The sequence below is a fragment of the Berghia stephanieae genome, chromosome 10, assembly GCF_034508935.2.
Source record: "Berghia stephanieae isolate SIO BIC M18660-M18661 chromosome 10, UCSD_Bste_1.3, whole genome shotgun sequence".
Taxonomy (NCBI): domain Eukaryota; kingdom Metazoa; phylum Mollusca; class Gastropoda; order Nudibranchia; family Aeolidiidae; genus Berghia; species Berghia stephanieae.
In genome coordinates, this window is record NC_088369.1 from 12601295 (window position 1) to 12626294 (window position 25000).

The following is a 25000-nucleotide window of genomic DNA, read 5'->3' on the forward strand; positions in this document are numbered from 1 at the left end:
GAAAATATCAAAATATCAGAAGAGACCAGCCTGCGGGTATAAATTTCAATAACTTATCCAGAATTTCCTCCTAGAAATGTTGTTAAAAATATAATTGAGGGAAATGTCCGTCTTAATTAAAAATCTCAAGAACCTTTAAATTTGCGTTGTTATATTTGTAACCAATTCCCTCTTAGCGGTAATTTTTTTTCGGACCAGTAAACGTGAACTTATTATAAAAATGTTAAGTAATAAAGATTGTCTCATTTGGACAACATGGGTGATTCCTGTTGACATCAGACATCTTGTTTGATGAATTATCTATAATGCCTAGGCGACGATATCTTATGACGTCGTGGTAGAATGGCATAATATTATGTATATAATAAAGAATTTGGGTTTACCAAATATAAACAGTCAAGTAATACGAACTTTAGGTTTCCTGATAGCTCAGTTGGTAGAGCACTCGCTTCACACGTCAAATGGATACCCTAGATTGATCCCTGGTGCAGTCGAGATTTTTTCCAACTCCCCCCCCCCCCCCCTGTCCACCCGGCAGTAAATGGGTAGCTGAGTCTGTTAGATCTGGCGGAAAGTACTTTGCAATAGACCAGCGTCAGGCTATAAGTTAAAGACGGCTACGTTGTAGTTGCCCCTTAAATAGATAGTGTGCGCTTGACTAAAAGGAAAAACAACTCACAACATTGCCAGTTTTACACACCAACATACAAAACTATGTGTAACATTAAACGTTAAAAGTATGGTTAATACATTTTAATAAGAATTGCTCACAAACATGGATGGTATAAAACAATAACACAGGTCTGAGTGACGTGATCTTCGTTCTATCTATAGATAGTATGCGCTTGGCTAAGAAGCTCACAACATTGCCATCCGGAAGTATAACAGACCAACAACTATGTGCAGGTTTATAATCTGGTTAATACAGTTTGGTGATAATTACTCATAAACGCGGATTGCACAAAAAAAAACAATAACAAAGACCTCAGTGACGTCATCTTCAAACTATCTATCGATAGAAAGAAGATGACGTCACTCGGGTCTTTGTTATTGTTTTTTACCACCCGCGTTTATGAGTAATTCCCACTAACCAGACTATAAACGTTTAAGGTTACACATAGTTTTGTGTGTTGGTCTGTTATACTTCCCGATGGCAATGTTATGAGCTTCTTAGTCAAACGTACACTATCTTTTGAGGATCCAGACAACAGTTCACATTTATGAATGTCACGACACACACACACACACACACACACACACACACACACACACACACACACACACACACAAACTCACTCACATAATATTCATAATTCACGCTGTGATCATTTCATTATTTGATGTATTTTTTTTCCACGCTTCCCACCCAGGTCCTTTCAAATTCTGTAGGATAGTATCCCGAGGGAGTTAATTCCATTCATAAACGAACGACAGAGGGAAAGAAAGAGTGACGGCGAGTGTTTGTTCTTGATGTTTGAGTTTGAATTGATAGTTTGCTGTCGTCTACTCTTTCTTGTTAGTCTGTTTGTTTGCTTGTTTTGTTTTTTTTTTTGTTTTTTTTTTTTTGTTTTTTGGGGTTTTTTTGTTTGTTTGTTTTTTGGGGGGTTTTTTGTTGTTTTTTTTTTGTTTTTTTTTTTTTTTTTTTTTTTGGGGGGGGGGGGGGGGAGGAGGTTGGTCTTATTACAACCATGAGCTCATAACAATACGCCTCAACAGAAGTCACTTCCCCCGTAATGACGCATAGTAACTTAGTAACTGGCTCTAAAATTATCGGAACTATGGCGGACGCCCTTATGAAATACTTCTCCGACAAGCATAAAAGTGTATCCAGAGGAGAAAAACATTACAAATCTGATCAAGTTGAATTTTATACATTCTGATCACATGACATGTGAAAAAGTTCTAGCCAGCATGAAGAATAAAAAGTACCGATTTTCTTTGTTTAGAACCAAGCTGCTCGTTGCTAGGCGACGTGACATCAGACTATTGAATCCTATTTGGATATGGTCACACACCGTTTCAAAACGATAGTATGAAGTTGACGTCACTCTTTGTTACTGCTTTTTGCCATCCGCATTTATGAGTAATTCTCACTAAACTGTATTAACCAGACTATAAACGTTCAAGGTTACACATAGTCTGTGTGTTGGTCCGTTATACTTCCGGATGGCAATGTTATGAGCTTTTTAGCCAAGCTCATACTATCTATATCGGGGTGAATTCGTGTGTGAAAATCGATTTAATAGTCAATTGCGATTTTTTTTAAAAACTAGAGCATTTATATAGCGCAAAATCCACTAAACGTGCGCTACAAGCGTTCTACAAAGGGTCTTTGGTCAACAGCAACACGTAACATGTATAACGAGACATGACGCCTGTTAGGCTATATTACAATTTTTTTCAGACATAGACAATACTGTTAACGACCAGATACTCATTTTACACTTGAATACGGTGAGAGAATATGAACAAAGAGGACTCAACTATTTATCTTATAAATAGGGGCGTGGCTATATTGGTTGATTTTTGGTGCCTGGCACCACATCCATCTTTTTAAAAAGGATTACAGCATTTTTAAAAAATAAAACTGAGAAATGGTGTACACCGCCTCTTATTTATTTGAGTAAGTCTTTTCTTTAATTTTATTTCTTTCTTTTGTATTTACAAATAAAACTTGTTTTAAGTCATTTTCTTCTGATTCTAGCACCACCCTATACTGTAAGCATGCCACGCCGCTGCTTATAATATACAAAAATACAACAAAATAGTCCATGAGAAAAGTGATAAAGGTGTGAAAATGTGTGTATGATTCAAACAAATCGCAACCTTGTGAAGAATATACGATTCTTTCATCTCTTTGTATTATTTTACGAGTTATTTTTATCGTGCCCAATAACACAAAGAGCTTGCGAGTGTGTGTTAATGCACGATAAAAATATAACGAGTTTAACAATACAAAGAAATGAAAGAATACGTTTAATTCTACCCCTCCAAGTAAGATTATTAGATATTTTGTAACCAAATGGTATGGTATTAGTGCTTCTATTCACCATAATTTGTATTTTTCTTCTTCTGCTTGAATGACAATTTGATTCAAAACTAAAAACGTTGGATTTGTATTCATTCGCACCAAAATATTATTTATAAATACCAATCAGCCGTCTTTTACACCGTATTTCACACCAATGAAATGTGCGAAAATATTCTGCAATCGTTGAATAGACGTCTATGCAGCAGTATAATTAGGTGCCCCAAACGTAAACAATAACAAGTTGCTGGTGATTTTCGTTAGGGACCGGAAAAATTTACGCACAATATAGATCCCAATTTTGTAGTTTGAGTTGTAGGCAATACACTTTCAGTATTGAAAATATGTTTACATAAAATCTAACAGTTGCAGAAATAATAATATAAGGCTAAATTATTCTGAAAATCAGGCTCCGAATAATTTTCGTTTTGTTCACACCAGCGCAATAATTTGCTCTGGTCTAAAAATAGATAGACTGTAACTTTTGATAAATTTTACCTTTTGTTCCATAAAATATCCATATCTAGACATTATTTGATGCATGATTGAGTATTTATGAATATGTGTTTCTTTTGCCACCTAACAGCCAAATTTTAAAGGTTATTTTTTTCTATAATTTACATTGGAACGTGAGCTGTCAAGACAGGAACATGTGGTTTGCCATGTGCTTCTCGACCTTTGTTTACGTTTGGGGCACCTAATTATACTGCTCTATATCTTTTATTCAACGCGTTCAATGCATTATTCAACGATTACGAATTTACTTAGACATGATGATTAGATAAGGTTTTCCCAAGACAGGAGTGGAATAATATACATTTTCAATCGACCCAACTATCGGGGAACTTTTGGGGTGTAATGACAGCACGTCTGAATGGTAATCAGGAAGTCTGAGGTTCGATTCTCATTCCTTTTTTGTGTGCGGCTATGTGGTCTAGTGGTATGACACTCGCTTTCGGATCGGAAGGTCCCCTGGGTTCGAGCCTCGCGCTCGGCGCATAGTTGAGTCCTTGGAAAAGGCTCTTTACTCACAATATCTCACCGTACTCAGGTGTAAAAATGAGTACCTGGTCATTAATCATTAACAACGTTGTCTTTGTCCGAAAAATTGTAATATCGCCTAACAGGCGTCATGTCCCGTCCTACATGTTAAATGTTGCTGTTGACCAGGGACCCCTTGTAAAGCGTTTTGAGCACATTTAGTGGATATTGCGCTATATAAAGCTATTTTTTTCTCTGCTTCGTCTGGTACTGTTTCATACACACTTTTAATTCAGATTTTTAACGAATAGCAGTACCTGCTCCCTAATTCATCATAATTGGAGTAGAGTGAGATGATGTTAACCCTCTCCTTACCAACTATAGATAGTATGCGCTTGGCTAAGAAGCTCATAACATTGCCATCCGGAAGTATAACGGACCAACACACAAAACTGTGTGTATCCATGAACGTTTATAGACAGGTTAATACAGTTCAGTGAGCATTACTCATAAACGCGGATGGCAAAAAACAATAACAAAGACCTGAGTGACGTCATCTTTGAACTATCTATAGATAGTATGCAGATGACGTCACTCAGGCCTTTGTTATTGTTTTTGCCATCCGCGTTTGTGAGTTGTTCTCACTAAACTGTATTAACCAGACTATAAAAGTTCATGGTTACACATAGTTTGTGTCTTGGTCCGTTATACTTCCGGATGGCAATGTTGTGAACTCCTTGGCCAAGCGCATTCTATCTATAGGAAAATCGTCACATTCGTTACGATACAATCAACACTTTTCTTTTTCAAATTTCTCTTGTACATCATAAGATTTAAAGAAAATGAACAGTGTTTTGTAGTGAGCATGTTTTGCTAAAGAAATTATTTATCTCAAGAACTTACTGACATTGTGTCTGAGTGATAAAAATATATATTTTTATGTTAGTTGGATGAGAAGTTTTGGGGAAATCCTGAAAATGGCCGGAAAGAGAGAGTTAATGATTGAAGACTTTGATAACATTAGTGATAAATAAAGGTCCCCGCTCAAATTACAAACATAGATAAGATGGAAATTGTAGATAGATTATCTGTGTCCAGTGTCAGAGAAAAATGATTGAGAGAGAATTATTATCAGTCTGGAATAACAGAATAATAGTCGCCCATAGATTTAAACAATGAAGAGATAGTCGATGGACGTCTTTTTGTGGGCTAAAATGAGTTTCATGAATTCCTCTTTAATCCATGATAGTTGTGTCATGAATAAAAATAGTAAAATGGGAGTTTTAATTTAATTTACGAAGACAAGTAATGTGGATGGTAAGGGTGTCCCATTTGTCATCCAAGCACTAGAATGAAACAATAAATACATTTTTCGTGTTTCATTCATCGTGTTTTGTTGACAAAGGGGAAACCCGTAACGTCCACATCATCTGTATTCATAAATCAAATTAAAGCTTCCATTTCATTATTTTTATTATTTCATTGAGTTTCAAACAGCAAGATTTCGTTCTAAACTTGTGTCGGTGGGATAAATTGTTTCTTTTCTGCCTTTTAATAGCCGCGCTCTTATCGCAGCCGCCGTTAACATATAGATAGAATGCGCTTGGCCAAGGAGTTCACAACATTGCCATCCGGAAGTATAACGGACCAACACACAAACTCTGTGTAACAATGAACTTTTAAAGTCTGGTTAATACAGTTTAGTGAGAACAACTCACAAACGCGGATGGCAAAAACAATAACAAAGGCCTGAGTGACGTCATCTGCATACTATCTATAGCCTGACACTAGAACCCTCCAGGACTGGCAGTTTGACGTCATTTTTTAGATTTGTGTAACGTCTAGTGAGTTGTCGTTAGTAGAAATCAAGCAAACAAGTCATTTCATTGGTTGAACTATTGAATACAACTCATGATTTGTTTTCTTTTGTGGCCGAAGACTTGTCTTTTGACATTCATTTGTTGGTCAGTGCGTAGCCATCGTTATGTTATAGCCTGACACCGGAATCCAAAAGGACTGGCAGTTTGACGTCATTATTTGGTTTTTGCACCGTCTAGTGAGTTGTCGTTAGTAGTGCTCATGGAAACAAGTCATTTCATTGGTTGAATTATTGAATACAACTCACGGTTTGTTTTCTTTTGTGGCAAAAGACTGGCATTTAGACATCATTTTTTGGTCAGTGTCAGGCTATAAGTTAACGATGCCTATGCTCTAATACGCACGATATAATACTAAACCAAAAGACAGTGTTCAATCTATTATATGATATAGACAATAGAGTTGGGGATCGACAGTCTTCCGAACAACCAATGTAAAATTTATATCATCGAGCACAGAATTACTGGCAAATCTAAAGACTATAAAACTATTTTTTACATACTGATATACGAGTAACTTAAAAAGGCAATCTGCTGAAAGACAACCGGTAAATGACCGATCATCATCATCGTCATTATTATTATTGTTATTATTAATAATAGCAGAGGTAGTAGTAGTAGTAGTAGTAGTAGTAGTAGTAGTAGTAGTAGTAGTAGTAGTAGTAGTAGTAGTAGTAGTAGTAGAGAGTAGTAGTATGTAGTAGTAGTAGTAGTAGTAGTTAGTAGTAGTAGTAGTAGTAGAAATTGGTAGTAGTAGTAGTATAGTGTAGTAGTAGTAGTAGTAGTAGTAGTAGTAGTAGTAGTAGTAGTAGTAGTAGTAGTAGTAGTGTAGTAAGTAGTAGTAGTAGTAGTAAGTAGTAGTAGTAGTAGTAGTAGTAGTAGTAGTAGTTAGTAGTAGTAGTAGTAGTAGTAGTAGTAGTAGTAGTAGTAGTAGTAGTAGTAGTAGTAGTAGTAGTAGTAGTAGTAGTAGTAGTAGTAGTAGTAGTAAGTAGTAGTAGTAGTAGTAGTAGTAGTAGTAGTAGTAGTAGTAGTAGTAATAGTAGTAGTAGTAGTAGTAGTAGTAGTAGTAGTAGTAGTAGTAGTAGTAGTAGTAGTAGTAGTAGTAGTAGTAGAAGCCGTTAGGACCATGGAGCCGGAATTTATCTCGAATTCTATAGCTTAAAACGGACAATAGCAATTGCTAGCTACGTTTTGATCGGACGCTAACCTAACGCAACAATGAATTAAGACTGTTAGTTATTCTATTTGTATTTCCTGGTTCATTAACACATAATGCAATACCAGAGTGACGCTTTGTTACACAAATAGATTCTAGGTGCAGTGAAGATTATCTGCCCTAACCAGGAAAAAACTCATATTAAATATTTTTGGCCAGAAAACTCGTCCTTCAAATACCGATCGATTTAAATGTCCCTCATCTTGGCAAAAAATAATCTCAAACCTGGGACTTGCGAAATATTTGATAAAGTCCCGGGTTGAAAGTTTTTTCCCAAGATGAGGATCATTTAAATCGATCGATATTTGAAGGATGAGTTTTCTGGCCAAATATTTTAATGCGTGTTTTTTTACCCCCACAGATTACAGCAGTGAACTGGTTAATCATCTTACCTTATTTCCGAAGCAACTAAAGCCACACTAGAGTTGGAATAATAACAAATGTATACGTAATAATTATTGTCGACGTTCACTTATTTGCAGGTCTGATAAACCAATTCCTTATGGGCTCATTGTTGTAATGGAAATCTCCAAAAAAAAAAAAAATTAAATGACGCGAAATATTGTCATTTACAACAATGTTAAACTAGGCTCATAAGTGAGTTCGGATGTCAGACCTGCATATATGTACACGTCGATTTTGATCAATTCCAGGTGCCAGTTATAATCCCCGCTAATCACTCCACGCGTCACGTCCGAGTTCCTTGTGTCGACTGGTGGTGCTCACTCACACGTCCACCATCCGTCCGTCCGTCCATCCGTTCGTTCGTCCCCTCGTCGTGTCCTCCTCCTATAGCGACAATCATCAGCTCATGGCGGTAGGTGTATAGCGGCGATTTCTAGTTGTTTGTAACTATGGTAACTAGAAAATTCTCTCTTGCGTTGTGGACTGTGTTGCCAACTCAGTTGGTTTGGCAGCTAGCTCAACTTTCACCAATCCGGCCAATTTCAAGATTTTTTACGGATCTGTCTTAGCGATCCAACGCACACGTTGAATACTTAAACTCAAATTAAAAAGCTTCAAGTACGAACTATAGATAGTATGTGATTGGCTAAGAAACTCACAACATTGCCATCCGGAAGTATAACGTACCACCACGCAAAACTCTGTGTTACCTTGAACATTTATAGTCTGGAAAATACAGTTAAGTGAGATTTAATCATAAACGTGGATGGCAAGAAAAAAAACAATAACAAAGACATGAGTGACGTCAACTTTATTCTATCGATAGATTGATGCTGTGTGCTTGGCTAAGAAACTCACAACATTGACATCCGGAAATATAACGGACCAACACCGTTTAGTGAGAGTTACTCATAAACATGGATGGCAAAAACACAATAACAAAGACCTGAGTGACGTCTAATTAATCCTATCTATACATAATACTCTTCAACAGTCGTAACGTCACTTCCTTCCTAATGACGCATGGTAACTTAGTAACACTGGCTCTAAACTATCGGAACAATAGCGGACGCCCGTATGAAATATTTCTCCGGCGAGCATAAAGGGTATCCAGAGGAGAAAAAAACACATACATTTGATCATGTTTTGACTTTTACACATTCTGATCACAAGACATATGAAAAGTTCTAGCCAGCATGAAAAATAAAAAGGAATGATTTTCTTTGTTTAGAACCAAGATGGCCGCCGTTGCCGGGCGGCGTGACATCAGACTATTGAACCGTATTCTATCTATACACATTAACTTCTTGTAAATATTACAAATCAGATTTGTCTTCAATTTTTATGATTTGTAGAATAAATCTGAATCAGAAAAAGTTGTTTGTATCATAACGACTGTGACGATCTTCCTCCTGTTGGTAAGGAGAGGGTTAAAATATAATACAAAAAAAAGAAAAAGAAAAAAGAAATGGAACTGAATTCTATAGATAGTTCGAAGATGACGTCACTCGGGTCTTTGTTATTGTTTTTTGCCATCCGCGTTTATGAGTAATGATCACTGAACTGTATTAACCCGACTATAAACGTTCATGGATACACACAGTTTTGTGTGTCGGTCCGTTATACTTCCGGATGGCAATGTTATGAGCTTCTTAGCCAAGCGCATACTATCCATATAATGTGTAACTTCATGACGGTGGTACAGTGGCATGACACTCGCCATCAGACCGAAAGGTCCGGAATTCGAGTCTCCCTGTGAGCGGCGTATGCTTAAGACTTTGGAAAAGGCTCTTTACTCATCGAACTCAGGTGTACAATGAGTACCTGTGCGTTAATAGCGCTGTATTTAGATGTAATATCGCATACCAGGCAGACGTCATGTCCTGTCCTCCATGTTAAGCGTTACTGTTTATATGTAATAATATTATGGTGGTCTGTGCCCGGGTTGGTCGAAGTCATTCGGGCACTGGTGTGGTTGTCCATTAAGTTCTTGCAGTTCATGCGGTCAACCGGCGGACCTTTGTCACTACGATATGCACTTAAACATTCCCACCATGACAAGGCGGGGATCCATTCCGGTTTGTTTTTGTTTTTTGTGGTTTTTTTTTTTTTGGGGGGGGGGGGTTGTTTGATTTTTTGGATTTTTTTTTTTATTTGTTGTTTTGTTGTTATTTTGTGTGTGTTTTTTCTTTTTTGTTGTTGTTGTTTGTTTGGTTTTTGTTTTGTTTTGTTGTTTTTGTTTTTTTGTTGTTGATGTTTTTTTTTTTTTTTTTTTTGCTTTTGATGTTGTTTTTTTTTTTAACTAGTGGAGAACCCGAAATATTTGCAGGGAAATAAAGGTTATTACAAGCAGGCAGTCATCACATGCCCTTATTGAATGTTAAATCACCGTACAAAGTATAGATAGTATGCGCATGGCTAAGAAGCTCATAACATTGCCATCCGGAAGTTCAACGGACCAACACACAAAACTGTGTGTATCCATGAACGTTTATAGTCGGGTTAATACAGTTCAGTGAGCATTACTCATAAACGCCGATGGCAAAAAAACAATATCAAAGACCTAAGTGACGTCATCTTCGAACTATCTATAGATAGAATGCGCTTGGCCAAGGAGTTCACAACATTGCCATCCGGAAGTATAACGGACCAACACACAAACTCTGTGTAACCATGAACTTTTATAGTCTGGTTGATACAGTTTAGTGAAAACAACTCACAAACGCGGATGGCAAAAACAATAACAAAGGCCTGAGTGACGTCATCTGCATACTATCTATAGTTCAAGTCTTTTAAATATTTTTCTTTACAAAAGCAAGGAAGATAACTCTTTATGTGACAGTGTGTCAGGGACAGTGACTGGTTTAGTGTAATACATGGAAAAATCGCAGTTTTTGCGGAGAAATAAAGGCTATTACGAGCAGGTCCTCATCTATTCTAATCATTATAATATACTACTGTATTGTGGGAATTAATATCGATCGAGGCGAATATTCTGAGCCATCAACTTTGATCGGTCCGGAAGGGAGGCCGCATAACGAGGCCAAAGGTCAAATGGAGGACCGGACATTACGCTCCGGCAGATTTCCTTAATATTCATCTGACTCATCGGGTGATAGAATTGCTCTTAATTTAGGAAACGTTTGCAAGTTACTTGTATATCAATCTGTAAAAATTAGCTTTATAATTTTTAGATTTACCAGTAATTCTTTGCTCGATGATAAAAATTTAACATTGGCTGAGAAAGGATCGAATGTGTTTGTGATAGGTCTTGTTGTTTTTCTTTGGATGTTTTCTAAAGTGTCTATGTTTTTCTTTGTATATGGGTCCCAAATTGAGCTGTCATACTCCAAAATTGGTCTAACAATATGAACCCACTCGAAATTTAAGATCATCTCAGTCCCAACTTCTAAAGGTTACCACCTCAAAATCCACTTTCGGTGAAAAAGCCTTTTCATTCATATCTCCACGCCTATGGAACGCACTTAGTTATTATTTACTTTACTTTACTTTACTTAAAAGCAAGAGTTTGAGTTGAAATTGGGCATCTTTTTAAATTGCGGGTGATGTAAGCGCTTGCTTAATTTGCCTTTGAAGCCAGGTGACATAATATTATGTGGTCGTTCCATTTAAGGTCTTTAGCAAACTCAATGCCAAGGTATTTTGCTGTCTTTACATGTTCCATGTTTTGACCATGAAGTTGGTATTCAAATGTAATCGGTGCTTTCTTATTTGTTACTTGAGATTTTATATAGAGCAATATCCACTAAACGTACTCAAAGTGCTTTATAAGGGCCCCCAAGCCAACAGCACCACTTAACATGTAGAACGAGACATATCTCCTGTTAAGAGATAATACAATTTTCTTCCGACAGAGACAACGCTAATGACGGCCAGGAACTAATTTTACACCCGAGTACGGTGATAGAATGTTAGTAAAGAGCCTTTACCAAGGACTCAATTATGTGCCTATCAGAAAGGGACTTGAACCATGGACCTTCCGGTACGAATGCGAGTGTCAATTCAATAGATAGCACATTAAATTTCTATCGTCTTTTGTCTGCTTCTCATTCACTATAGATTAGAGTGCCTTTCCCACGGATACAATGATACAATCTCGATTTCCCCCCCCCCTCCCCCCAATTCGTAACAATGTCACCCAACTCGGTCATTGAACACAGTAGGCGTGAGTAACACAACACATATCCAACACAACACGGTCGTCAATGCTACACACTGTAAATACAAATTATAGATAGTATGCGCTTGGCAAAGAAGCTCCGGAAGTAAAACGGACCAACACACAAAACTATGTGTAACCATGAACGTTTATAGTCAGGTTAATACAGTTTAGTGAGAACTACTCATAAACGCGGATGGGAAAAAAACAATAACAAAGACCTGAGTGACGTCAACTTCGGACTATCTATACCTAATGATAATGTGTCACAATCACCAGTCCTTCATTATGAAAGTCTTGTTCTTGGTCCAACTTGTCTGCTCAGGTTATTAAGAAGTGTTTGTCTACCAAACAATTTGGCCAAAAATAATTTATTTTTACTTCAAACACCAATTAATTAACATAATTTGTGATACACAAAACTTTTTTGAATTCAGACCAAAACATGTTCGAACTCTCGGGTTTAAGAATTTCCCGTCAACATGATCTGACAATCACAAATACTTGGTCAACAAACCACAATAGAAGGAAGTGAACATGGAAAAGTCCTGGAGATGGAGTGAGAAACCAAATAGATTACATACTCATCAGCAAACGTTTCCGAAACTCGGTTTTGTATGCCAAATCTATGCCGGGGGCTGACTGTAACAGCGATCATATACCTGTGCTATGCCCCATACGAGTTAAATTGAAAATCTGCAAAAGAGCAAAGGCTAAACCTAAATACCAACTAGACATTCTCCGGGAGGAACAGAAGATACAAGAAAAATTTGAACTATCAGTAAGAAACAATTTGAAGTGCTTGGAGAACTAACAGATATAGAAGAGAAATATGAGCAGTTTAAAGACAGTGTTGCTGCATCATTAGAAGAAAATGTTCCAACCACACTTAAGTTGCAGAAGAAGAAATGGATTACTCCAGAGATATTAGAACTAATGAATGAGAGAAGAAAGGCCAAAAATCAGGAAGAAAAATACAAGACTCTGAACAGGCAGATAAAAAGAAAATGCAACGAAGCTAAAGAAGACTGGATAAATGAACAATGTCACTATATAATGTCCTGCAAAGAAAAAAATGGCAAATTCTTCCATCAGAAAATCAAAGAAGTGACAAACAAAACTAAATCAGGTGCTAAAAGTGTATGCATCAAAGACAAGCGTGGAAACACCATCATGGACAAAGACTGCATTCTAAACAGATGGTCAGAATATATTGAAGAACTTTTTTTTACACCTATTAGAAGAGGAGTTAGGCAGGGGTGTGTTTTGTCTCCAGATTTATTCAACCTCTATAGTGAAATGATATTAAGAGATATCGAACATAAGAAGGGGGTGTGTATTGGAGGAAAGAATGTAACAAATCTGAGGTATGCAGATGATACGGTTCTACTGGCAGAATCTGAACATGAACTACAAGAATTACTGGATGTTGTAGTCAGGACTGGAACTGAATATATCTAAAACAGAATGTATGACGGTATCTAAAAATAATAACCCACCAGCCTGTGTAATAACAAGCAGAGGACAAACAATACAACAAGTTGAATGTTTCAAATATTTAGGCTTCAATGTAACATCCAATGGAAAATCAGATTGTGAAATAAAGAAAAGAATAGGTATGGCGAAGAATGCATTCAACCAGCTGCATACAATTATGAAAAACAGGAATATTAGCATGAAAACAAAAATCAAAGTCCTGGATTGCTATGTACTGTCTGTGCTGCTATATGGTTGTGAGAGCTGGACCATAAACAAGACCATGGTTAAAAGACTGGAGGCAGTGGAAATGTGGTTTTACAGAAGAATGATGAGGGTGTCATGGATGGAAAGGAAAAGAAATGAAGAAATTTTAGAAATGGCAAACAGAAAAAGATCACTGATAACAAAAATCATCAAACGCCAAATGGAATTTTTAGGACACATTATCCGCCACCCTGGTTTGGAATACTCGCCTTGACTGGAAAGATGAATGGAAAAAGAATAAGAGGAAGACAAAGAATAACGTATTTGAAAGGGATAAGAACTTGGACAGATGAAGCTGAGAAAGGTGGCGCTGCTTTAATAGAATTGGCAAGAGATAGATCAGCTTGGCGGAAGATGACCTCCGACGTCTGCTTCAGATATGGAACTACATGAGAATGAGAATAAGTTGAATATCATACCATTAATTCATGGATAGTATATTTTTTTATATTTTTAACATTTTCTAGCCAAATTTCTTTTTAAATCGTTGTGTCAGTGTATGTACTCTGTCGTATTCTATTCTGAATAAACACTTTAAAAAATATTTGGCCTGAAAAATCGTTTATATATATATATATATATATATATATATATATATATATATATATATATATATATATATATATATATAATTTATATATATATATATATATATCGGTAGAATAAAATAAACCTCATCTTTTTAATAGCTCTCAAATCTGGGAATTTATTATTAAACCCCAGGTTTAAGAGTTTTTCACAAGACGAGGATCAATTTTAATCGATCCATATTTATTTGAAGGACGATTTTTCTGGCCAAATTGTTATTTCCCCAGAGTGTGGCATCAGTAGTGATGATTATCGATTGCCTTACAACAACTCCAGGGAAATAATGTCCAGTCTATGTTCACACAAGTCAAGGTATCTAAGTGTCGACCAGACTTTACATGCAGTAGGATAAATATTACGATTTAACCCTTTCACGGTTGTTGGACAACCACTACAGGGAAATAATGCCTACAATACGTCATGTCTCGGACTACATCTTAAAGTGTTGTCGTTCGCTAGGGACCCCTTGCCAAGCGCTTTGAGAACTTCAAGTGGACATTTTTTGTTTTAAAAAAAACATAATAAATTATGCCTTTTCCGCCACGACATCATAAGACATCGTCGCCTAGGCATTCCACGAAGGAATATAGATATCTCATTATACAAGATGTCTGATGTCAACAGGAATCACCCATGTTATCCAAGTGAGCAAATTGGGGGTTAATAATCTTGCTCAAGGAAAAAAAAACGAAAGTGCCTGAAGCGGGGCTCGAACCCGGGTCCTTCCGGGTCACAGTGCAATGCCTTAACCACACGGCCACTTCGCCGTTAAAATTTTTTTTTAAAAAACGCCTTCCACCACCACACCAATAGATACCATCGCATAGGCTTTCCATGAGGGAATAATATAGCCGATCCATCAAACAAGACGACGTCTGAGGTCAAGAGGAATCACCCATGATGATGGTCAAAATGAATATTGCGCTATATAAATACTCAAGTTTGTTTTTTTGAATTATTCCTTCCACTATCCCATTAAGGGGGTCTAGATAGCTCAGTAGGTAAAGCACTCGTTTCACACGCAGTGGGACCGAGATCGATATCCCTGGTGCTAAAGATTTTTTTTTCTTCTGACCTCCATGTCCAGCCAGCAGTGATTGGGTAGCTGGGTCTGTTATATCTGGCGGAAAGTACTTTGCAATAAATAGACTAGCGTCCTATTCAAAGGGTAGTAAGCAATTGATATTGCGGGTTTCACGCTGCAGAAACGGGGATAACTCCGGCTCCATGGACCTATTATTATTATTGGGTCGGAAGGATTACCACTACAATCCCATTAATGGAATTCAGTAGTTCAGCCACTCTTTTTTAGCTTTTTTTAGCTTTATATAGCGCAATATCCACTAAATGTGCTCAAAGCGCTTTACAAGGGGTCCCTGGTCGACAGCAACATTTAACATGTAGGACGAGACATGACGCCTCTTAGGCGATATAACAATTTTTCGGACAAAGACAACGCTGTTAACGGCCAGGTACTCATTTTACACCTGAGTACGGTGAGAGAATGTGAGTAAAGAGCCTTTTCCAAGGACTCAACTATGCGCCGAGCGCGAGGCTCGAACCCAGGACCTTCCGATCCGAAAGCCAGTGTCATACCACTAGACGACATAGCCGCACTCTTATCATCAGTCTATGTCAATATCGCCATTATTGATTTTGAAGAGCCATTATTATTATTATAGTTTACTGTTGTCATTGAAAGACTGAAAATGTGAACTTGTTTTAGGTCGCCATGGCAATACATCCATTCAGTTCAGTAAATCAATAATAAAATATTCTTACACTCTTGCTTTTTGGAATTCCGGATGTGACCCCAACCACTGCACCACGAGCTTGCGAGTGCACGTCGGGAACAAAGTTCAAATGTGACCCTACGCCTCAAAACGGTATTAAGTCGGGATGATTAAGATGCTGAAAATTGAATTTATAACCAGAAATATCAGACTTGGGTTGTGTTTTTATGTTTTATTGAGGAGAATGGATTTGATATTTCAGGGTACCAATACCAATAATTCAAATTTTTGACCAGTTTAGCATTAATTTTGGCTTTGTAGCATTCTGTTCATCTCGACATAATACCGTTTTCAGACGATGGGTCACAAATTCAAAAACACAGAATGAACGTAGATTTCTTTCATGCTAGCCCTCGATCTATGTGTACTTATTTACAGGTCTGATAACCCAAATTGTTTTAGGCTCATTTTTGTTGTAATGAAAGTAACTTCAAACCAGCGCAAAATATAGATCAACGGGGAAGGCCACGCGGAACATGGAGAAGAATTAAAGAAGCTGATATACAGAGAAGACATGGAACGAGATTTTTTTTTAAAACGTTAGGTCAGGATAGAGATGGATGGAAACTGTTTGTCTGTGGTCTATACCCTGGCCTAGGGTGAAAAAGGCAAGGATGATGATGATGATGATGATGATGATGATGATGATGATGATGATGATAATGATAATGATGATGATGATGATGATGATGATGATGATGATGATGATGATGATGATGATGATGCCAGCGTTATATCAAGCCCATAATTGCATTCGGCTATCAGAACTGAATATCAACCTCAATTGATTCCGATTTCGTTATCTCTGAACAAACGGCATTTACAAAAATACTTTAATGATAGGCCTAGAGTCTACCTTTTTTAAAAAATCTAAATTAAGTGAAATATATCCCTTGATAATCCGACGTCACAAATTATAATTGTAAACTTGATATCATTACGCGTTAACATTTATGAGGAGAGGTTAAAAAATATACGATTCTTACACTCTTGCTTTTTGGAATTCCGGACGTGTTCACAACCGCTGCACGAGCTTGCGAGTGCGCGTTGGGACCAAAGTTCGAATTCCAAAAGGCAAGAGTGTAAGAAATCATTTACTCTACCCCTCAATCGAGTCCGATTTCGTCATCTCTGAGTAAAAGACATTTTCAAAAAATATTTAAATGATACGTCTTTTTTTTTTTAATCTAATTTTTGTGTTTTTTAATGTTTGATAATCTGACGTCACAAATTTTTATTGTAAACTTGATATCATTACGCGTTACTATTTAGGGAAGGAGGGGTAGAATAATAGACATTTTATTATTATTATTTCTGTCTTGCCTTCGTGTAAAGATAAATCTCTTGACTGGTATCGGGGGAAGTGCAAGAGACTCACCTTTAATATTGAAAGGGCATTGGTTCAAATCCTTTTGAATTTTTACCCCAATCTTCCCAGTTTGATAGGATCCCGATAGTGCGGCTATGTGGTCTTGTGGTATGACACTCGCTTTCGGATCGGAAGGTCCTAGGTTCGAGCCTCACTCGGCGCATAATTCAGTACTTGGAATAGGCTCTTTACTCACATTCTCTCACCGTACTCAGGTGTAAAATAAGTGCCTGGCCGTTAACAGTGTTGTCTTTGTCGCAAAATTATAATATCGCCTAAGAGGCGTCATGTTTCGTCCTACATGTTAAGTGTTGCTGGTGGCTAGGTACCCTTTGTAAACCGCTTTGAGCACGTTGGATATTGCGCTATATAAAGGCTCTATTCCTTTTTAGTTTTAGATCAATTGATTGGGTACCGGATTCTTTATTTATTCATCATCATCATCATCATGATCATCATCATTATCATCATCATCATCATCATCATCATCATCATCATCATCATCATAATCATCATCATCATCACCACCACCATCATCATCATTACATCACTATCACTAACACCATCACTATGATCACCATTTCATCTCTACCACTGGCACCACCACCATATCCATTACAATTCTATTAATCTTTGTCATTAACCAACCAGCGATCAAGAATATTTTTTCTTAAAAATCAATGGGACCATTCAGAGATATACACAGTACCTTCGACGATGAAATATTTACTTGGCAAACATTTCCTTATCCCAATACTATTCAACAGTCGTAACGTCACTTCCTTCCTAATGATGCATGGTAACTTAGTAACACTGGCTCTAAACTATCGGAACAATGGCGAACGCCCGTATGAAATATTTCTCCGGCGAGCTAAATTGTATCCAGAGGAAAAAAAACCATAAATTTGATCATGTTTTGACTTTCACACATTCTGATCACAAAGCATATGAAAAGTTCTAGCCAGCATGAAGAATAAAAAGTAATGATTTTCTTTGTTTAGAACCAAGATGGCCGCCGTTGCCGGGCGGCGTGACATCAGACTACTGAATCCAATTAGCATTGTTATAATTTCTCTGACAATGAGTACCTGGTCGGTTAGGGGCATTAATTCTTACTATCAAAAACAAAAGCACTCACACTTAGTCACCTTACGCAGGTGTAAAATGAGTACCTTCCTGGCAGCTTAGAGTTGCCTCTGTTGAAAATAATAGGGAGGAAAAGTGTGATGTCACGCTGTTAAGGGACAGGTACTCATTTTACACCTGAGTACGGTGAGAGAATGTGATTTAAGAGCTTTTCCAAGGACTCAACTATGCGCCGAGCGAATCTCAAACCCAGGACCATCCGATCCGAAAGCGAGTATCATACCACTAGACCACATAGCCTAACAACCTATAAATCATCTTCTGTAGTCATAGTAACGTAAAAAAAAAGTCTTAGTACTAACACTAGTTATCTGGATGGAATTTGACCTACGTATATTCATATGCAGGTCTGATCATTCTAATCTTTATGGGTTTATTCTTGTTATGGAAATACCCTCAACCAACAACAACAACAACAACAAAAAAGTTAAATCTCTCCTTACCAGCCATTTTCAGGATTTTCCCCAAAACTTCACACCCAACTAACACAAAAATAGATTTTTCATCACTCAAACACAATAGCAGTAAAGTTCTTGCGATAAATAATTTCTTTAGCAAAAAATGCTCTACAACACACTGTTCATGTTCTTTAAATTTTATGATGTACAAAAGAAATTTGAATAAGAAAAATGTTGGTTGTATCGTAACGAATGTGACGATTTTCCTTTTGTTAGTAAGGAGAGGGTTAAAATGTAGTCCTTCATAGCCATGAGACTCATGGAGCCGGAGTTTATCCCGGTTTCAATAGCGTGAAACGGACAATAGCATTAAGGTCGTTTTCTTCTGAAGACAATGTCAAACTCTTGTTAGAAAAAAAAATGAGCTTTTTATACAGCGCAATATCCACTAAACGTGCTCAAAGCGCTTGACAAGGGGTCCTTGGTCACCATTTAATATATAGGACGGGACATAACGCCTGCTAGGCGATATTACAATTTTTCGGATAAAGACAACGCTGTTAACGGCCAGGTACTCATTTACACCTGAGTACGGTGAGAGAATGTGAGTAAAGTGCCTTTCCCAAGGACTCAACTATGAGCCGAGCGAGAGTCTCGAACCCAGGACCTTCCGATCCGAAAGCGAGTGTCATACCACAAGACCACATAGCCGCACGTCAGGTCAGCCTATTTATGTCTTCAAAGACTTTTCTTCATTTCTTAATGCATTTTCTGACCACCAACCCCCCCCCCCCCCCCCCCCCCCCCCTCCCCCTCTCTCTATTAACCAAGTGGAGATAGGATAGCTGATTTTTTTTAATAAAAAAAAACTGGTGGAAAGTACTTTGAGAAAGACTAGCGTCCTATCCAGAGCATACCAGGCAATTGTCACTGTACTTTTTAACGCTACAAAATCCGGGATAGAATATGACTCCGTTGAACGTTTGACTCCTCATTATACTATTTTTTAATGGTTTTCACTCTGGAAAATGTTATCTTTCTAAATATCCAATTGATGAGTTGCCCGTTCCTTAGCATTAACCAATCAGAATATTCCCTGCCATTAACCCCGTTTCGTCCCCTTGACTGTTTATTTCCTGTCTAAAAAGGCCTTACTACATGTCAAACACACAAATAGGTCAGTCCCAGTAAGTGAGTATTTCCGTGGCCTTCGTAAAGTTATGGCCTGACACTGACCAAAAAATGACGTCAAAATGCCAGTCTTTTGCCACAAAAGAAAACAAATCGTGAGTTGTATTCAATAGTTCAGCCAATGAAATAACTTGTTTCCTTGATCTCTACTAACGACAACTCACTAGGCGGTGCAAAAACCAAATAATGACGCCAGTCCTTTTGGATTTCAGTATCAGGCTATAGATAGTATGCAGATGACGTCACTCAGGCCTTTGTTATTGTTTTTGCCATCCGCGTTTGTGAGTTGTTCTCACTAAACTGTATTAACCAGACTATAAAAGTTCATGGTTACACAGAGTTTGTGTGTTAGTCCGTTATACTTCCGGATGGCAATGTTGTGAACTCCTTGGCCAAGCGCATTCTATCTATAACATAACGATGGCTACGGTCAAACACACAAATAGGTCAAGCCCAGTTAGTGAGTATTTCTCACAATATTTTGACACACTGATAAAGGAATTGCATCACAAAACCTGACGACACGATGCGTTTTTTTTCAATCATTTGTGTTAAAATTGTGAGTGATGTTCAGCATCTGTGGGCTGTTGACTCCGGGTGATAGGCAAGCACTTAAGGTGGCTATGGGTCTTTGGTTCACGGTCAGCGATTGATTCCAGGACCAAAATAATCTTTATTTTAAATTTTCGAGTCACATTAAAACAACTTAAAGGTCTTTTCGACTAGTTTTTAATAAACGAAGTGACTATTCTCACCCCCGGATGCTAGTCTTTATAATAGTAGTCATAATAGTAGTCCACAATTGTTGTATGTTTAATCCAAAGGCTGTAATGCAGTAATTTGTTAAGTTTCTTGTCACAAGTTGCACAATTTTTTTTAAAAATCAATCAAATCTAAATCGCGAAAAAAGCCGGCGACGTTTTTTTCGGTAATCCAATCGGCCGGGGGGGGGGGGGGGGGGGGGGGGTGAGAATAGAAGCAGCCTTTAATAAAATATACGATAACTGACGTAATTTCCAAAAGTGTGTATGCACTGGATGTTGATTGAAGAACTGAAGGCTCATACTATAAGATAATAGTTAAAAAGGCATCCATGCCAATAGCTTGACAGACATAGCAACAAGAGGTCACAGAGGAACCGTCAATTGGAGGACCGACTATAAATGTGACCCTTCGCCTCAAAACGGTATTAAGTCGGGATGGTTAAGATGTTGAAAATCGATTTTATAGCCAGAAATATCAGACTTGTGTTGAGTTTGTATGTTTTATTGAGGAGAATGGATACCATATTTTAGGGTGCTGATGCCAACAAATCAATATTTTTGACCAGTTTAAAATTTAATTCGGCTGTTAAGCATTTGGTTCGTTCCGACATAATACCGTTTTGAGACGGTGGGTCACAAATTGTTTTACCTAATGCGGTTTGGAGAAAATCTGTCATTTTCTCTACGTAGTTAAATATGTTTAAAAACCAACCTAGATAGGTAAAAAAAAAATAATGATAAACAAATACAAATCTTATAACGAGAGAAAAGAAAATTATTTTTTTAAAAGAAAGAAAAGAAAAACAAACAAATAAACACAATATTAAAACGAAAAAAAGGGAAAGAAATTTTTTTGTAAAGACCAAATCAGCAGCATTCTTCTTCTTCTTCTAGGTTCCATGCCTGGTCCAGGCTTCGGATACTGCATGAATTATCTCTCTCCAATCCAGGAGCATTAGGAAACCGTAAAACATTTATTTTTATGTCTCCTACGGAAAGACGAGAATTGAGGACTCCACCTTGCGTTTGGCCAGGCAGGATATTTGGGATGGATAATTGAGCTTTATATAGCGCAATATCCACTAAATGTGCTCAAAGCGCTTTACAAAGGGTCCCTGACCAACAGCAACATTTAACATATAGGACGAGATATAACGCCTGTTATGCGATATTACAATTTACCGGACAAAGACAACGCTGTTAACGATCAGGTACTCATTTTACACCTGAGTACGGTGAGAGAATGTGAGTAAAGAGCCTTTTCCAAGGACTCAACTATGCGCCGAGCGCGAGGCTCGAACCCAGGACCTTCCGATCAGAAAGCGAGTGTCATACCACTAGACCACATAGCCGCATAGGGAAGAAAAGTCATGACATCAAATCCTCCACTCTTTCGGTTCCTAAATCCAAATCCTGGGGGGGGGGGGGGGGGGGGTGATATGTAACCAGTCCATCGGATTATTATTACTAATAATTAAAGAATAGTTTACATAAATGTGGCATAACTATTTATTTTAGTAGCAGGATGTATAGGCATAATCTTAGGATTACGTTACGTAAAAGAGCGAGGATGGATGATCTTTATTGACGACCAGTATTATATAATTAGACTAGAAAATAAGATACCATCACTCTGAAACCATGGAGCCGAAGTTCATACCGGTTTCTATAACGTGAGCAGGACAACAGCAATTGCTTTCTACACACCTTTGATAGGACGCTAGTCTATCCCAAATTATTTTCCGCCAGATCTGACAGACCCAGCTACCCAATAATTGAAGGGTGAATAGGGGAGTCATTATGTTGAGTCATTGAAAAGGCTCTTTACTCATATTCTTTCACCCAACTGTAAAATGAGTACCGTTAACAGCGTTGTCTGTGTCCGAAAAATTGTAATATCGCCTAACAGGCGTCATGTCTCGTCCTATATGTTAAATGTTGCTGTTGACCCTTGTAAACCGCTTTGAGCACATTAAGTGGATATTGCGCTATATAAAAGCTCAATTTTTATAAACATGAGTTTATTTACTTCATTCAAACAAATCTCAAATCGTTTAAAACTCTTTCGAGTTCAAGTCAGTGGGAAATCTAACAAATTTGTTCTATTTCAACCATAGAGAACTCGAGAGTTCAAATCAATGGGAAATCTAACAAATTTGTTCTATTTCAACAATAGAGAACTCGAGAGTTCAAATCAATGGGAAATCTAACAAATTTGTTCTATTTCAACCATAGAGAACTCGAGAGTTCAAATCAATGGGAAATCTAAGAAATTTGTTCTATTTCAACCACAGAGAACTCGAGAGTTCAAATCAATGGGAAATCTAAGAAATTTGTTCTATTTCAACCATAGAGAACTCGAGAGTTCAAATCAATGGGAAATCTAACAAATTTGTTCTATTTTCAACCATAGAGAACTCGAGAGTTCAAATCAATTGGAAATCTAACAAATTTGTTCTTTTTCAACCATAGAGAACTCGAGAGTTCAAATCAATAGGAAATCTAACAAATTTGTTTTATTTCAACCATAGAGAACTCGAGAGTTCAAATCAATGGGAAATCTAACAAATTTGTTCTATTTTCAACCATAGAGAACTCGAGAGTTCAAATCAATGGGAAATCTAACAAATTTGTTCTATTTTCAACCAGAGAGAACTCGAGAGTTCAAATCAATGGGAAATCTAACAAATTTGTTCTATTTCAACAATAGAGAACTCCAGAGTTCAAAACAATAGAGAACTTGAACCAATTTGTTCTATTTCAACCATAGAGAACTCGGATCGAGAGAGTAATCAAAAGGTTCAATATCGTCACTTAAAATTGAAATTTTGTTCCCTGGAAAATGAATGCAATATTGTGAAGTAGATGTAGCATGTGATATCCGTAAGTGTGCACATCTTCTTCTTCTAGGTTCCATGCCTGGTCCAGGCTTCGGATACTGCATGAATTATCTCTCTCCATTCCTCCCTGTCTCTTGCCTTTTCAAACAGCTCTTGGATTGTTAGGCTGGTGAAGCCCTTCAGTTGGTCTATGAGTGTTTTTCTTTGTCTCCCCGGGCGCGTTTACCAGGTATTTTTCCACAACTTGCCAGGTATTCATTCTTATCTTTCCTTACTATGTGTCCGAAAAAGGATAGTTGTCGATCCACTATTAAGGGCATTAGTTTCCTTTGTTGGTATGTTTGTTTTAGCACTTCTTCGTTCGTTTTGTGTGCAGTATACGATATTCTCTGCATCCTTCTCAAGCACCACATTTCAAAAGCTTCAATGTTCTTTTGTGTTTCTGCATTTGTAGTCCAGCTTTCGCATCCGTATAACAAGATTGGCCACACGTAGCACTTCAAGACTCGGAATCTAATCCCGAACGACATCTGTTTGTTTTTCAAAATGTTTCCCAGGTCCATGAAAAGGCCAAACAGGCCTTCATGGACCTGGGAAAAAGTGTGCACATATAATATTATAAATAGATAGCTATCTTTTTCATCAAATATGGTAAAATCGACGTGCCCTTTTTTGTAGGTCTGATAACCCAATTTCCTTATGGGCTCATTGTGGTCATGATATTCTCAAAAAATGGTGCAAAATGTTGTCCATTACAACAATGTTAAACTAGGCCCATAATTGGGTTCGGATGTCAGACCTGCAAATATGTATACGTCGGGTGAAATGAATAACTGAATCATTAAATAGATTTTTTTTGTTATTATGCCCTTCCGCCACGACATCGTAAGATATCGTCGCCTAGGCATTCCACGAAGGAATATAGATAATTCATCAAACGAGATGTCTGATGTCAACTGGAATCACCCACGTTGTCCAAGTGAGCAAATTGGGGGTTAATAATCTTGCTCAAGGAAAATAAAACGAAAGTGCTTGAAGCGGGGCTCGAACCCGGGACCTTCCGGGTCACAATGCAATGCCTTAACCACTCGGCCACCCCCCCCCCCCTCCCCCAAATAAATAAATAAACAAATCAGTAAATAAGCTTCCATCTATCAAACTGAAGTTTGATGACCTTCAAATTTATATCGTACATTTTTTTCTTTTGGGTTTCTCCTATCATCTGCCATTTGTAATTCTTGTCATATTATACCCGTTACCATCTGACGATGCTGTTATTTTGTTTCTCTAATGGACTATTCTATCCTGATGCCCTGCTCTGAAAAAACAAAAAACAAACAACTATCTAAATATTTGGCCAGAAAACTCGTCCTTCAAATATCAATCGATAAAAACGAAACTTCATCTTGGCAAAAAAAAAAAAACAACTCCCAAACCTTTAAGGAAGACTTCGCAAAATCCCAGGTTTGAGTTTTAGAGCT

General features: G+C 37.5%; 1 long non-coding RNA gene across 1 annotated transcript in view; it reads right to left on the reverse strand.

Annotated features, from left to right (window-relative positions):
• The window catches only part of LOC144980527 (uncharacterized), a 47263-nt gene extending 39376 nt beyond the window's left edge, over positions 1-7887 (reverse strand). Inside the window, exons 1-2 of the long non-coding RNA XR_013646920.1 lie at positions 7719-7887; positions 7495-7521 (exon numbers count right to left, since the gene is read on the reverse strand). This is a non-coding gene — a long non-coding RNA (uncharacterized LOC144980527). The remainder of the gene's footprint in view (positions 1-7494; positions 7522-7718) is intronic.
• Between the last annotated feature and the right edge of the window lie 17113 nt (positions 7888-25000).